The 13,544-nt window shown below is 30.8% G+C and overlaps 1 pseudogene; it reads right to left on the minus strand.

The window, feature by feature from the left end:
• Positions 1-6,288: 6,288 nt before the first annotated feature.
• Positions 6,289-9,175, minus strand: LOC149575072 ((R,S)-reticuline 7-O-methyltransferase-like; annotated as a pseudogene).
• Between the last annotated feature and the right edge of the window lie 4,369 nt (positions 9,176-13,544).

Genomic DNA, 13,544 nt, shown 5'->3' on the forward strand with positions numbered 1-13,544 from the left:
ATTTTAATTTTTTGGATTGTTTATATATGAGTTTTTAGCATCTAAATTTCTTTAAAATATTTTACTTGAACTTCATTGGCTTTTATATTTGGGGTCTTATAGGAGCGAATTTTTTGGAAGCACCACTCAAAATTTTTTCCCATTCACTTTAAAAAAACATTGAATGGAAATAAATAGTTTTGGGTTTGTAAATATTAATTTTATCACCAGTCACTCTATTATTTGATTATATGTAAATTTAAATACTTTAATTTGTGAAACATGACAATTAACTATTGTATATATTAAAATATAGTATTTGTTAAAAAGGGTATAATAATAAATGAAAAGGTAAAAATATAATATAAATAATTATATCTTTCTTAAAATACTTTGTTATTAGACTAAAATCTACTATGATTATCTAGGGCCAAAATCTCTACATCTTAATAATATTTATTTTATAAATGTTTAGTTATCTATAGTTAAAAATAATATTAATGTATTAATATAGAGATATACTAAAATACAATTAAGTAGTTATAATAGTATCGTTGCATTTATGTGAAACCTAGATTTTTTATATTAAAGTTTTATCTAAAATATATATCAAATATTAATCAATTAGTAATAAAATTATATTTAATATTATCAAAATTTTAAATTATTATTCTAATTAACTAAAACTATTATAATCTACAGGAAATAGAAGTCACTAAATGTCACTTGTTATTAATTTTCACTTCATTTGTTGCGGGAGATGATGAGTGTGAAGAGGTTTCCTCCTGAATATGTGGGGACAGAGGTGAATAAATGGAGTAACGCTTGGTAACTATGGTGCTCTATTTTATTATGCTGTAATAAAATGTATAAAACATTTCTAAGTGTATCAATTTTTTTTTTCAAAATGTTACAAACATATATCAAATTACACTCATTTTAAATTTTTTGAAACAACAATCAATTTTTTACATAAGTGACAAATGTTTAAATTGTTCAATTAACTGTCTTTTTTTAACATAAGTGACAAATGTTTAAATTGAAGATAATTATTGTCACTGTAGAAAGCCTCTTAACTTAAAAATGTTTTTAATGTTGGTTTTTTTTAATGAATCTAAACTAAGAAATTTAAGAATTAGTAAAATCTGACTTTCTCAAATAGCTTATTTAGATTGTGCATCTTACTAATTCTTTATTCATGTATAATATTTTACAATACCATCTTGTTGAGACAGTTTCCCAAGTCAGTCAGAACATAAAGAGTTCTACAATAGCCTGAACAAAGGGCAATTTAATCATATTATAACGTTTAAATCCAACAGCTTAAGATAAAATCTTATACTCATGTTCAGATCTTTCCTTCCCACCATGAGTGTGAGCAATATTAAACTATGAATAAGCTATAAACTTGAAATAAGCAACAAACAAAATTGCTGGAGTTTTCTGGTGGAGATGCTCTTTAATGTTCTGTATGGCACTTCCCATGACAAGCACTTCAATGGTTGCTAGTAGATTTCAACTAGCTAGCAAGAACATTGAGATAATATCAAACACTTAGTCAAAAGAAAAATACTATTAACCAGAATGTATTAAGAGTTGACAATAGAAATGAAGACACAATGTGTGAAGATATGAATGATCAAGAGTGTTTGACTCAGACACACACTTTAAGTGTATACATGATATATTTATACATAGCATGGAGATAGCCTGTAGAAATAATATATCTCTTTATTCGTTGAAATAGAAAATTTCAATCATTTTGAGCTCTTATTACAAATTGTAGTGGTATAATATATTTGCTAATCTAACAACACTAAATATAAGTTTTTTATTTGATTATTTTTATACCTTTCTTGGATAATATCCCAATCAACAAAATATTGAGGAAGGCCAAATTTGTTTTCTCAAATTATTTGTAACTGTTATGAGTTAAAACTACATTTATACACAGTTAAAAAATATGATTTGAGCTAGGCACTAAGATTATAGTTGTGATTTCTACATGACGAACCGAGCATCTAACAAATGTTATGTGAATATAAACTCTATACTGCAAAGTTAATTTTTTACACTGGTGGAATGGAATAATCATGTCCATTTCATATTCAAAAGCCTTAAATGTAAACAAAAATCAAAATCTAAATTATCTAAAAGAAGCATACCTTCTAATTTGATGATGGCAGTAGAAAATATGTGACCTTCTTTCCTTTCTATCTTATATAAAATATGTAGTGAATGAAAATGCTATTGATAGGGAAAAAATTTGTAATCTGTTTGAAGCTTAAAAAAATGAATGCAATGGAAAAATCAAAACCTATAGAAGAAGTCTAGTAATGCCACAAGGTATAAAGCTGAGCAAAATTTTCTTGCAAATCTTCTATTAACAAGAGCTCTATTTGAGCTAGAGTCCCTACCTTTTGCAAAAGAGAAGAGTCAAACACTTGTTTTTCAAAAAATGAAATCAAATGTGCTAGTTTACTCTGCAAATTCAAATGGATTCAATTTTAAAATATATGGATTGTGTGTTTGTTAGTTTCCTTATAAGTGTAGAGTTAGATTTCTACTATATTTTTAAAATTATAATATAATACACTCTTCAAATTTCAAAGAATGTGTGTGTGTGTGTGTGTGTGTGTGTGTGTGTGTTATTTTATTTTACAAAAGTTAAGTAATATAATTTCAAAAAATTTAATTTCATATGATTTATCAAAATATTACATTCATTAAAATTGTGAAAATTAAAAACTTGTATCCCCCAACCCTTTTTTGGTGGATATGTAACTTTTCTCGTTTGGTTGGCCAGATCATGGACATTCATAAAAAATCCTCCATAATTTTCTATACAAATAGCTATAATAAAGCTAATGGATTGCATTCATACACAACTAGATAATCATGTACCCAAGCAAATAATTACTAATTTATTATTGGTTCAAAGAACTAATGATTGATTAAAGACAAAAAAAAATATGATATTTCTTATTTTTCGTCAAAATAATTAATCTTATATTTTGATTTTTTGGATTGTTTATATATGAGGTTTTAGCATGTAAATTTCTTTAAAATATTTTACTTGAACTTCACTGGCTCTTATATTTGGAGCCTTATAGGAGGTAATTTTCATGAAGCACTACTCAAAATTTTTTCCTATTCACTTTACAAAAACATTGTATGGAAATAAATAGTTTTGGGTTTGTAAATATTAATTTTATCACCAGTCACTCTATTAATTAACTAATGTATATATTAAACTATAGTATTTGTGAAAAAGGGTATAATAATAAATGAAAAGGTAAAAATATAATATAAATAATTATATCTTTCTTAAAATACTTTGTTATTAGACTAAAATCTACTACAATTATTTGATGATTATCTAGGGCCAAAATCTCTACATCTTAATACTATTCATTTTATAAATGTTTAGTTATCTATAGTAAAAATTAATATTAATGTATTAATATACAGATATACTAAAATACAATTAAGTAGTTATAATAGTATTGTTGCATTTATGTGAAACTTACATTTTTTATATTAAAGTTTTATCTAAAATATATATCAAATATTAATCAATTAGTAATAAAATTATATTTAATATAAAATGTATAAAACATTTCTAAGTGTATCGATTTATTTTTCAAAACGTTACAAACATTTCTCAAATTACACTCATTTTAAAATTTTGAAACAACAATCCATTTTTTACATAAGTGACAAATGTTTAAATTGAAGACAATTGTTGACACTGTAGAAAGCCTCTCAACTTAAAAATGTTTTTAATGTTGATTCTTTTTTATGAATCTAAACTAAGAAATTTAAGAATCAATAAAATTTGACTCTCTCAATGAACTTATTTAAATTGTGCATCTTACTAATTCTTTATTCATATATAATATTTTACAATACCATCTTGTTGAGAAAGTTTCCCAAGTCAGTCAGAACTTAAAGAGTTCTACAACAGCCTGAACAAAGGGCAATTTAATAATATTATAACATTTAAATCCAGCAGCTTGAGATAAAATCTTATACTCATGTTTAGATCTTTCCTTCCCACCATGAGTGTGAGCCATCATGAACAGATCAAAAGCCAACCCCAAACATCCATTCTCTTCCACAACTGCATCCACAATTATCACCTTCCCCTTCTCCGGAATCACCTCGTAACAATTCTTCAACAATCTCACAAACTCCTCGTCACCCCAATCATGTAAAACCCACTGCATTTCACCATAAACCAAAGAAACAATAATTAATCAATTAAATTAATTATATTAGCTATAGATAATCTTTGGACACAAATTATTTCACTACAAATTTTATATAAGATAGAAAGGAAAGAACGTCACATATTTTCTACTGCCATCATCAAATTATAAGGTATGCTTCTTTTAGATAATTTAGATTTGATTTTTGTTTACATTTAAGGCTTTTGAATATGAAATGGACATGATTATTCCATTCCACTAGTGGACAAAACTAACTCTGCAATATAGAGTTCATATTCGCATAACATTTGTTAAATGCTAGGTTCATCATGTACAAATCACAACTATATTTTTAGTGCCTGGCATGAAAAATACTAAAAACAAAAAATTAGCTCTGAAATACAGCTAAATGTTACTGTGGAGACACACATGAGTATCAAGATTTTGGGTTTTTCCCTTTACAAAGAAATATTTATTCTTCAATGAACTCATGATGAAGCTATGGAATCTAAATGGCCTAAGTGAAATTGATAATTTTTCTTACAATAGTGATGAAGTGAATATAATTAGAGAAAGAAACTTTTTGAGCCAAACCTTTGAGGGAAGAAGAATTCAAGTCACGAATTAAACTAAAATTGAATGAAAGTTAAGTAATATAATTTCAAAAAATTTAATTTCATTTGATTATAACTTATCAAAATATTACATTCATTAAAATTGTGAAAATAAAAAACTTGTATCCTCCAACCCTTTTTTTGTGGATATGTAACTTTTCTCGTTTGGTTGGCCAGATCATGGACATTCATAAAAAATCCTCCATAATTTTCTATACAAATAGCTATAATAAAGCTAATGGATTGCATTCATACACAACTAGATAATCATGTACCCAAGCAAATAATTACTAATTTATTATTGGTTCAAAGAACTAATGATTGATTAAAGACAAAAAAAAAATGATATTTCTTATTTTTCGTCAAAATAATTAATCTTATATTTTGACTTTTTGGATTGTTTATATATGAGTTTTTAGCATGTAAATTTCTTTAAAATATTTTACTTGAACTTCATTGGCTCTTATATTTGGGGTCTTATAAGAGGTAATTTTCATGAAGCACTACTCAAAAAATTTTCCCATTCACTTTAAAAAAACATTGTATGGAAATAAATAGTTTTGGGTTTGTAAATATTAATTTTATCACCAATCACTCTATTAATTAACTAATGTATATATTAAAATATAGTATTTGTGAAAAAGGGTATAATAATAAATGAAAAGGTAAAAATATAATATAAATAATTATATCTTTCTTAAAATACTTTGTTATAAGACTAAAATCTACTACAATTATTTGATGATTATCTAGGGCCAAAATCTCTACATCTTAATACTATTCATTTTATAAATGTTTAGTTATGTATAGTAAAAAATAATATTAATGTATTAATATACAAATATACTAAAATACAATTAAGTAGTTATAATAGTATCGTTGCATTTATGTGAAACTTACATTTTTTATATTAAAGTTTTATCTAAAATATATATCAAATATTAATCAATTAGTAATAAAATTATATTTAATATTTTTAGTTTTTAAATTATTATTCTAATTAACTAAAACTATTATAATCTACGGCAAATAGAAGCCACTACATGGCACTTGTTATTAATTTTCACTTCATTTGTTGCAGGAGATGATGAGTGTGAAGAAGTTTCCTCTTGAATATGTGGGGACAGAGGTGAATAAATGGAGTAACGCTTGGTAACTATGGTGCTCCATTTTATTATGCTATAATAAAATGTGTAAAACATTTCTAAGTGTATCGATTTATTTTTCAAAACGTTACAAACATTTCTCAAATTACACTCATTTTAAAATTTTGAAACAACAATCCATTTTTTACATAAGTGACAAATGTTTAAATTGTTGAAACAACTGTCATTTTTTACATAAGTGACAAATGTTTAAATTGAAGACAATTGTTGACACTGTAGAAAGCCTCTCAACTTAAAAATGTTTTTAATGTTGATTCTTTTTTATGAATCTAAAGTAAGAAATTTAAGAATCAATAAAATCTGACTTTCTCAATGAACTTATTTAGATTGTGCATCTTACTAATTCTTTATTCATATATAATATTTTACAATACCATCTTGTTGAGAAAGTTTCCCAAGTCAGTCAGAACTTAAAGAGTTCTACAACAGCCTGAACAAAGGGCAATTTAATAATATTATAACGTTTAAATCCAGCAGCTTGAGATAAAATCTTATACTCATGTTCAGATCTTTCCTTACCAGCATGAGTGTGAGCCATCATGAATAGATCAAAAGCCAACCCCAAACATCCATTCTCTTCCACAACTGCATCCACAATTATCACCTTCCCCTTCTCCGGAATCGCCTGGTAACAATTCTTCAACAATCTCACAAACTCCTCATCACTCCAATCATGTAAAACCCACTGCATTTTACCATAAACCATAAACCAAAGAAACCATAATTAATCAATTAAATTCATTATATTAGCTATAGATAATCTTTTCACACACATTATTTTACCTTGAGAAGAATCACATTAGCAGAAGGCACACTCTCAAACATGTCACCAGCAACATGTTCAACCCCTGCAACAATTTCATGATTGATCACTTATATGGAAACTAAAATGTCTGTAGATTGTTGAAAATTTAAAAAGTTTGGGATTTTCATACCAGGAATGTCTTTCGGAGCGGAAGCAATGACATGCGGCAAATCGAAATTAATGGCACGAATGTGAGGAAATTTGTGAACAATCATGGAAGCCGCCGATCCAATGCCTCCCCTACGTCCACCATAGATTGATCACCCTCAAATCCGTCATAATTTGCAAATAAGACATTCATTATCAGTGGGGAGTTGCTGGCCATGGCGTCGTTGATGATGGCACTGAAATCAGGGTTTGAATTGGCAAAATCCCAAATATCAGATCTGTGAGCCCTCTCGAGTGGAGATCCACCATGGACAGTGCAGTCGTACAAATGATGCCACGCTTCCAGGAAATCACGGTTCGTCTCCATCATTAGAAGCGCCGCAGAAGATTTCGATTTTGATTTTCCGTAATTTCCCCCTTTCTCTTCCACCAATAATTTTGAGATTCCCGTCGATCCGTATTTGTATGCATTTTCCATGGGAGAAGACTCCATGAGAGGAGAGGAATCTCAGAATTCCGGTTAGGTAGTCGGAGTTAATGGGAGATTTTTCGGTGGAGGAAGAAATAAGGGAGGCAATTTGGGGAACGGACAGAGGCTCGTCGGAATTGGAAAGAATGGCCGGAATGTTCTCCTAATGTACTAGGACCATCCCTTGAAGGTGATGTAGGTATACCCACTCTCTTCTTCTTGATAATCTGATTCAACATCTCTTTCAATGTACATTCATCCTCATCATCTCTATTATGTTCAGTATGGATGTCAAAGGCAAGGTCCTCTCTCATGAGGATTTCTGTGCATTCCTTAATGACTTGGTGGAATTTTTTCTCCCTAATTTTGAAGTTAATGGAGACTTCCAAAAATATATGATGAATAATGAGTCTCCATAGAGACCCAGTAAGAACCTTATGTCCACTCTTAAAGATATCCTCATTTCTATGAATCTAAAGTTTCCATACTAGTAAAGAAGAGAAAATGTCCCAGATAGTATTAAAACCTTTGGATACATGAGGTATGTGGCCAGTAATAACATGAAATAGGAGATACAATGTCCCATTTTAATGTCGAGAAGCATCCAAAACCCCTTGGTAAAGGGATAGTCAGAAAGGATGTGATCAATCGACTAAGGAAGGTAGCAGACAGTACATGAATGTGGACCACTAGTAGGCATGATGATTAGGATTTTATGCAGCAAGGCTTCCTAAATAAAGGAGATGATCTTCGATTCAATGGGTCTATGCTCGAGAGCGTGTGGACATTTAATCCAATAGGTTGGTCAAGGTCAATACTCCATTTATAGTTAAGATGGTCAAAGATACAATCTGAATAAAAAAGGAGGTTGTATTGTATTTGGCTATGATTTCCAAAATGGGGGACCTATTAGGCCATCTTAGATTAGAGAGTCTATTTATGATTTCCCCATAGCTAAAGGGTAGTTTGGCTTGTAACCAGGCTTCTCTTAAGATAGAATTGGTTCTCTTATGTGAGTGTGGTAGGGGATAGTTTCTTGCCAGTTCCTCCAATTGAAAAAATATCTCATCTATAATGAGGTTGCCAAATTTTGAAATACCAATTTTGCACCAATATTTGACCAAACAACCTTGCAATAGGGCTAGAGGTTTGTTATTTCTCTCCAAGCTCCACCATGGTGATTTTTCACCACATAGCTTGTCCGACTTGTCAATAAACTTTGCTCCTCCTATCTAGTGTTTGACCCATTCCCATCCTTTCCATATAGTCTTGAATACATCTAACCCTAATTTTCCATTTACCACATAGGAGGATCCCAAGTTGAAGGACCCCTCTAGAAATATTATTCCTTATTAGGAATTTCAAAGGTTCCTCTCCTTGTAATGCCTTAGCTACCCACTTGATTGCTAGTGCACATCCTTGCCATCTAAAATCATTCAACCCTAACCCTCCAATTTATTTCCTTTTGATACACCAGACCCATTTTACTGCATGTTTTTTTTACTAAACTCTTCCATGTGACCACAAAAAATTCGTAATCGCTTTCTAAATATGGTTGATGTGGGCTTGATTGAACAACCAGGATGAGGAGTAGTGAATAGTGTATGCAGTTGGGACCATCTGACAAACTTGTATTCTATTAGCTAAGGATAGGTAATTTATGTTCCACTTCTTCTTTTCAATTTTTCATTTTACCTAGTTCCACATGTTATTGATATTAGGGGATACTAAGAATGGTATGCCAAGATATTTAACAGTGTGGTTTGGCCCTCTCCATGAGAACCCAAAATTTGTCATACCAGTCTTGTGGGGTATCTTGCCATCCTAGCATTATTGATTTACTGATGGAAATTTGACTACTTGAAGCTTTAAAAAATATATCCAACTTCTTTACAATATTTTCAACATTATTTTATGAAAGATCAATTAGGAAAGCAATATCATCAACAAATTGCACATTTTAGATTTTCTCTAGGTTTCAGAGTAAGACACCCTTAACTCTAGGTGATAGAGACCGATCTCTAAGGATGTAGTGAAGGTAGTCTAGAGCTAGAAAAAAGAAGGAAGATGGAATAGGACATCCTTGTTGTACATACCTCAATATGTGGAATTCATTAGATCTTGAACCATTAACCTCAACCAAAGTTGTATCATCTCTCATGAGTATGAAGACCATTCTTATAATTAATTCTAGGAACCCAAGGCATTCCATCATCATTTTGATAAATTTCCACTCTATTCTATCATAGACTTTATCGTAGTCAATTAGGAACATTACTAGGTTTTGTTTTGATAATTTGGCCTAGTCCATGGCTTCCTAGTAGGTGATTAGGTTTTCCCGTATGTATCTCCCTTTCACATACTCTATTTGAGTACGATAGATAATCTTGGGTATGTTGGAAGCTTATAATTGGATCAATTTTTATTTTGGCATTGACGTCAAACATATGGATGAGACATATTACTACCTAATCTAAACATGGTATCTATTTGATCGATGAAGAGGATTTGAGAGTTACTCATAACTATAGCACCTAGAGGAAAGGTTGAAGTTATGAAAAGGAAGCTACAATAGACATATGATTATATAGACTTTGACAAAGTAAAGTAATTATTTATGTCAAGAAATCTAAGCCTAGCTGAACAAAAAAGTAAAATACTAAGGAATGCTAAGTAATGCTAGTGTCACCTGAGCCACAATTAGTGCCGATCAAATCTAGTGTTGGCCGAGCATTAGTATCAATCGAGAAAGTTAGTTGATACTAAGCCAAAAAGCTTAAACAATGGTCGAATATTTCATTATTGAATTAGTAACAAAATTAAGTGATTGTCGAGTGATAGTAAAAGATCAAATCTAAATAAATCGTAAGATCAAGCCAACATAGTTGATTTCTTAGGAGATATAAAATGTGTTGATGATAAGATTATTGAGTTGGATCATTAAAATTCAAGGTGATTATTAGGTATAGACCTAAAAAAAGAATTCTAGAGAAGTTTCTAGAGGATGATCAAGAATATGTTCATATACATTAAATCAAGAGATCGCTAATTTCTTCATCAAAATTGATACCCACAGAAGATAATTGACTAGTAATAGTATTATACTCATTTAAATGATTTGCAATAGATCCACCTTATGGCATTTTCATATTAAATAAATGCTTCATGAGAAATACCTTGTTATTAATGAATTTGGTTATAGGCTTTGGGATTTTAAAAATTATAAAATTCTAAGAAGAAGGGATGTCATATTCAATGAGAAATTGTTATACAAAGATATGTTGTAGCAACATGAGAAGAAAGAAGATGATTGTGTAGTGGTGGATGATATTCAAAGCAAACACCAAGGCATACACTAGGAGATCAATGCTACAACATATTCCCATGGACCTGAAAGAAGTGGGTGATTACACTAAGAAGGTTGACAAGATGATGCCACTAAAAAAATTCAAGAATTATTTTGTTAAAATTGTAAATGGTGTTCATAAGATGGTGGGTAAGGATGAGTCCGATATGGTTTATGGGGTAGAATTCATAATTGCAAGAGATGTACAAGATGCTTACCATAGCGATCAAACTTCTAATATAAATGGAAGTCTACCAATGCAATTATGAACATGGTTATGGGATAGCACATATCATTTTTATAATTCTGTATCATTTTTCCATAATTTTAGTGTTGCAATTATGAAAATGTTAGATCTAGGATATTTTAGGGCTCCTGATATATTGAAGGGCCTGTTGAGACCAGCCCTACTTCCTGAGGGAAAGAGACTTGACCATAATTGGAGAGATATTTTCCTATTTCCCACATTTTCTATCATGAGAGTTTATGGTTTTCTCCGGCCACACCATATATTGCCTAAATTTATCCCTCTTAGGCTAGGAATAATTGAATTTATATGGCAACTATTCTTGGTCAACAGGGAGTATTTAGGACCCAAGGTGCATAGAGGAACCTTTTGTTGGCATTAAGTTGTATTTTTCATTAGTGATAACACTTATTTGATTCTGAATGGCTACCAAGTTCATCACTCAGTCTATAGTTTATACAAAGCATTCATTGGTTACCTTGTAAGTTCATCACTAAAGCAGTCCATACCAAGCATTCCTGAAGCTACTGAGTGAGTGTGTAGTTTAGCAGTGTTTACCGAGCATACAGTGTTCATTGAACAAGTAGTGGTTATCGAGCTTCATAGTGTCTACCGAGTTATCAGTTTGTGTCATGTAAAGCTAGTTTCTACCAAGTGATAGCAAGGTAATCAAAGCTTTCAGTATCTACCAAGTGACACTATATCTACCGAGTATCCAGTGGTTACCGAGTTCCAAGCTATGTTTTGTGATTAGTATGGACCGAGCTTCTACTTCTATCGAGGGCATAATGATGCTAAGTAATGCAGTGGACGTTGAGTATCTGAAGGTCACCAAGTCAGCTTGAAGAACCCAAGTTTTCTACTAATTGAATGACTCATAATATTTTGTTTACTTGTGTTTTAGCTGACCTTGTAATTGTAATTTTTGGAATGGTATATATGTAATGTATTATATCATTTGCAATATATGGATGAGAATAGAAAGGAATGATATGTAATATTTTGATAATATTGAATGTGAATTAGCAGTAAAGCAGAGTTTACAGAAAGGTCATTAAGGAGCAGCAAATATATATAAGTCACAAAAGGTGATATATACTTCAAAGATCTAATCAGCTATCAAGTTGTAAGTCAGATCTATTGTTTCATCCTGATAGGTGAATTAGTTTTCTAAATCCTTTAAGAACTCATAGACTTAACAGTCTTTGTATAAATCTCTTAACAGAGTGCATACTTCACTAAATGTTTGTAAAACCTCTAACAAGGTTGATCTAGTAGTCCAAATTGCTCTTAATGGGGCGGATCATCAGCATTTGTCAATGTAAGCCTTAACATGCCAACTTCATAGTGCAGTAGTGAAGTTTTGTGGGTATCATCCCCACCCTAGTTTTACTTTCTATTTGGAAGGTTTCTAGGTCGCCAAAATACCGTGTTCATGTGTTATGAATGTTTATGTTTTCTCATGCATGCAGTAGATTAGATGAATGAATGAATGGTGAATGATTTATATGGTTAAGTGCTGAATTGATATAAAGATTTTGAGGTTGCTAATTCACCCCTCCCCTCTTAGTAACCTAGCTAGTCTTGATTATTTCCAACAATTGGTATTAGAGCAAAGTGGTTCTCAGGATAAAGGTTGACAACTTGAGCAAAGATCAAGGATAATGGAGATATTTAGACTTGATAAAGCTATTGACAATGAGAAGCTAGATCTAGAAATGGCCATAGCTCAACTCAAGGAAGCAAAAGAGCATCTTTCCCAATCGCTAAAAAGAAGGAAGGAACTTGCAAGACAATTGAATGACCACCAGTATGTTGAAGAAAAGATTAAAGACTTTTTCCTTTCAAGCAGTTCATATTCAAAGTAAATGAAGCAATCAAAGAACTCGTAGAAAAGAATGGCTCTCTGCAAGAAGAGGTAAGAAAATTGAAAAGAGAACAAGAAGTTCAATCAATAAGAATGTGTGAAATTTTGGAACAAAGGAATAAAGCCAGTGAAGACTTGGAGTCAAGGAACAATGCAAATCAAAGTCAATCCCTTCAGCAAGAAAGTCTTATCAATCAACTCCCCAATGCAAATGAGGAAATCATTAATTTGAGATTTGAAAATGAAAGTCTAAGGAATGATTTGATTACTGAAAGACAAATCAATGAAAGATTGAAAGCTGATCTAATCTCAGAAAAGAAACTCAATGAAAGGATGATGAAATCTCAAGCAAACATGGATCAATTGAGTTAGCAAAGTGAGCAGAACCTTCATAGGCAAAAAGGTAAAGCAGGACTTGGTTACAAAGAAGAAGGTGAATCCTTCAAACAAGGTGCCCAAAGGAATCAAAGACCTACTTGCAATCACTATGGTAAGTTAGGACATACATCAAACAAATGTTGGAGCAATGGAAAGGAAAAATTCAACAGAAAATGTTACAATTGCAATAAACATGGTCATAAAGCTAATGAATGCAAGGAGAAAGCAAAATTTGAAGTTAAATGTCACAAATGCAAGAAACAAGGTCACAAGGCATCTGAATGTAGATCCAAATCATTCAATCTAGCTGAACAAATAATCAAGGAAATATTTGTATGGGACTACAATACTTGG

The sequence above is a fragment of the Cupressus sempervirens genome, chromosome 2 (genome assembly GCF_028749045.1).
Source record: "Cupressus sempervirens isolate cs-2001-9-10 chromosome 2, ASM2874904v1, whole genome shotgun sequence".
Taxonomy (NCBI): Eukaryota; Viridiplantae; Streptophyta; class Pinopsida; order Cupressales; family Cupressaceae; genus Cupressus; species Cupressus sempervirens.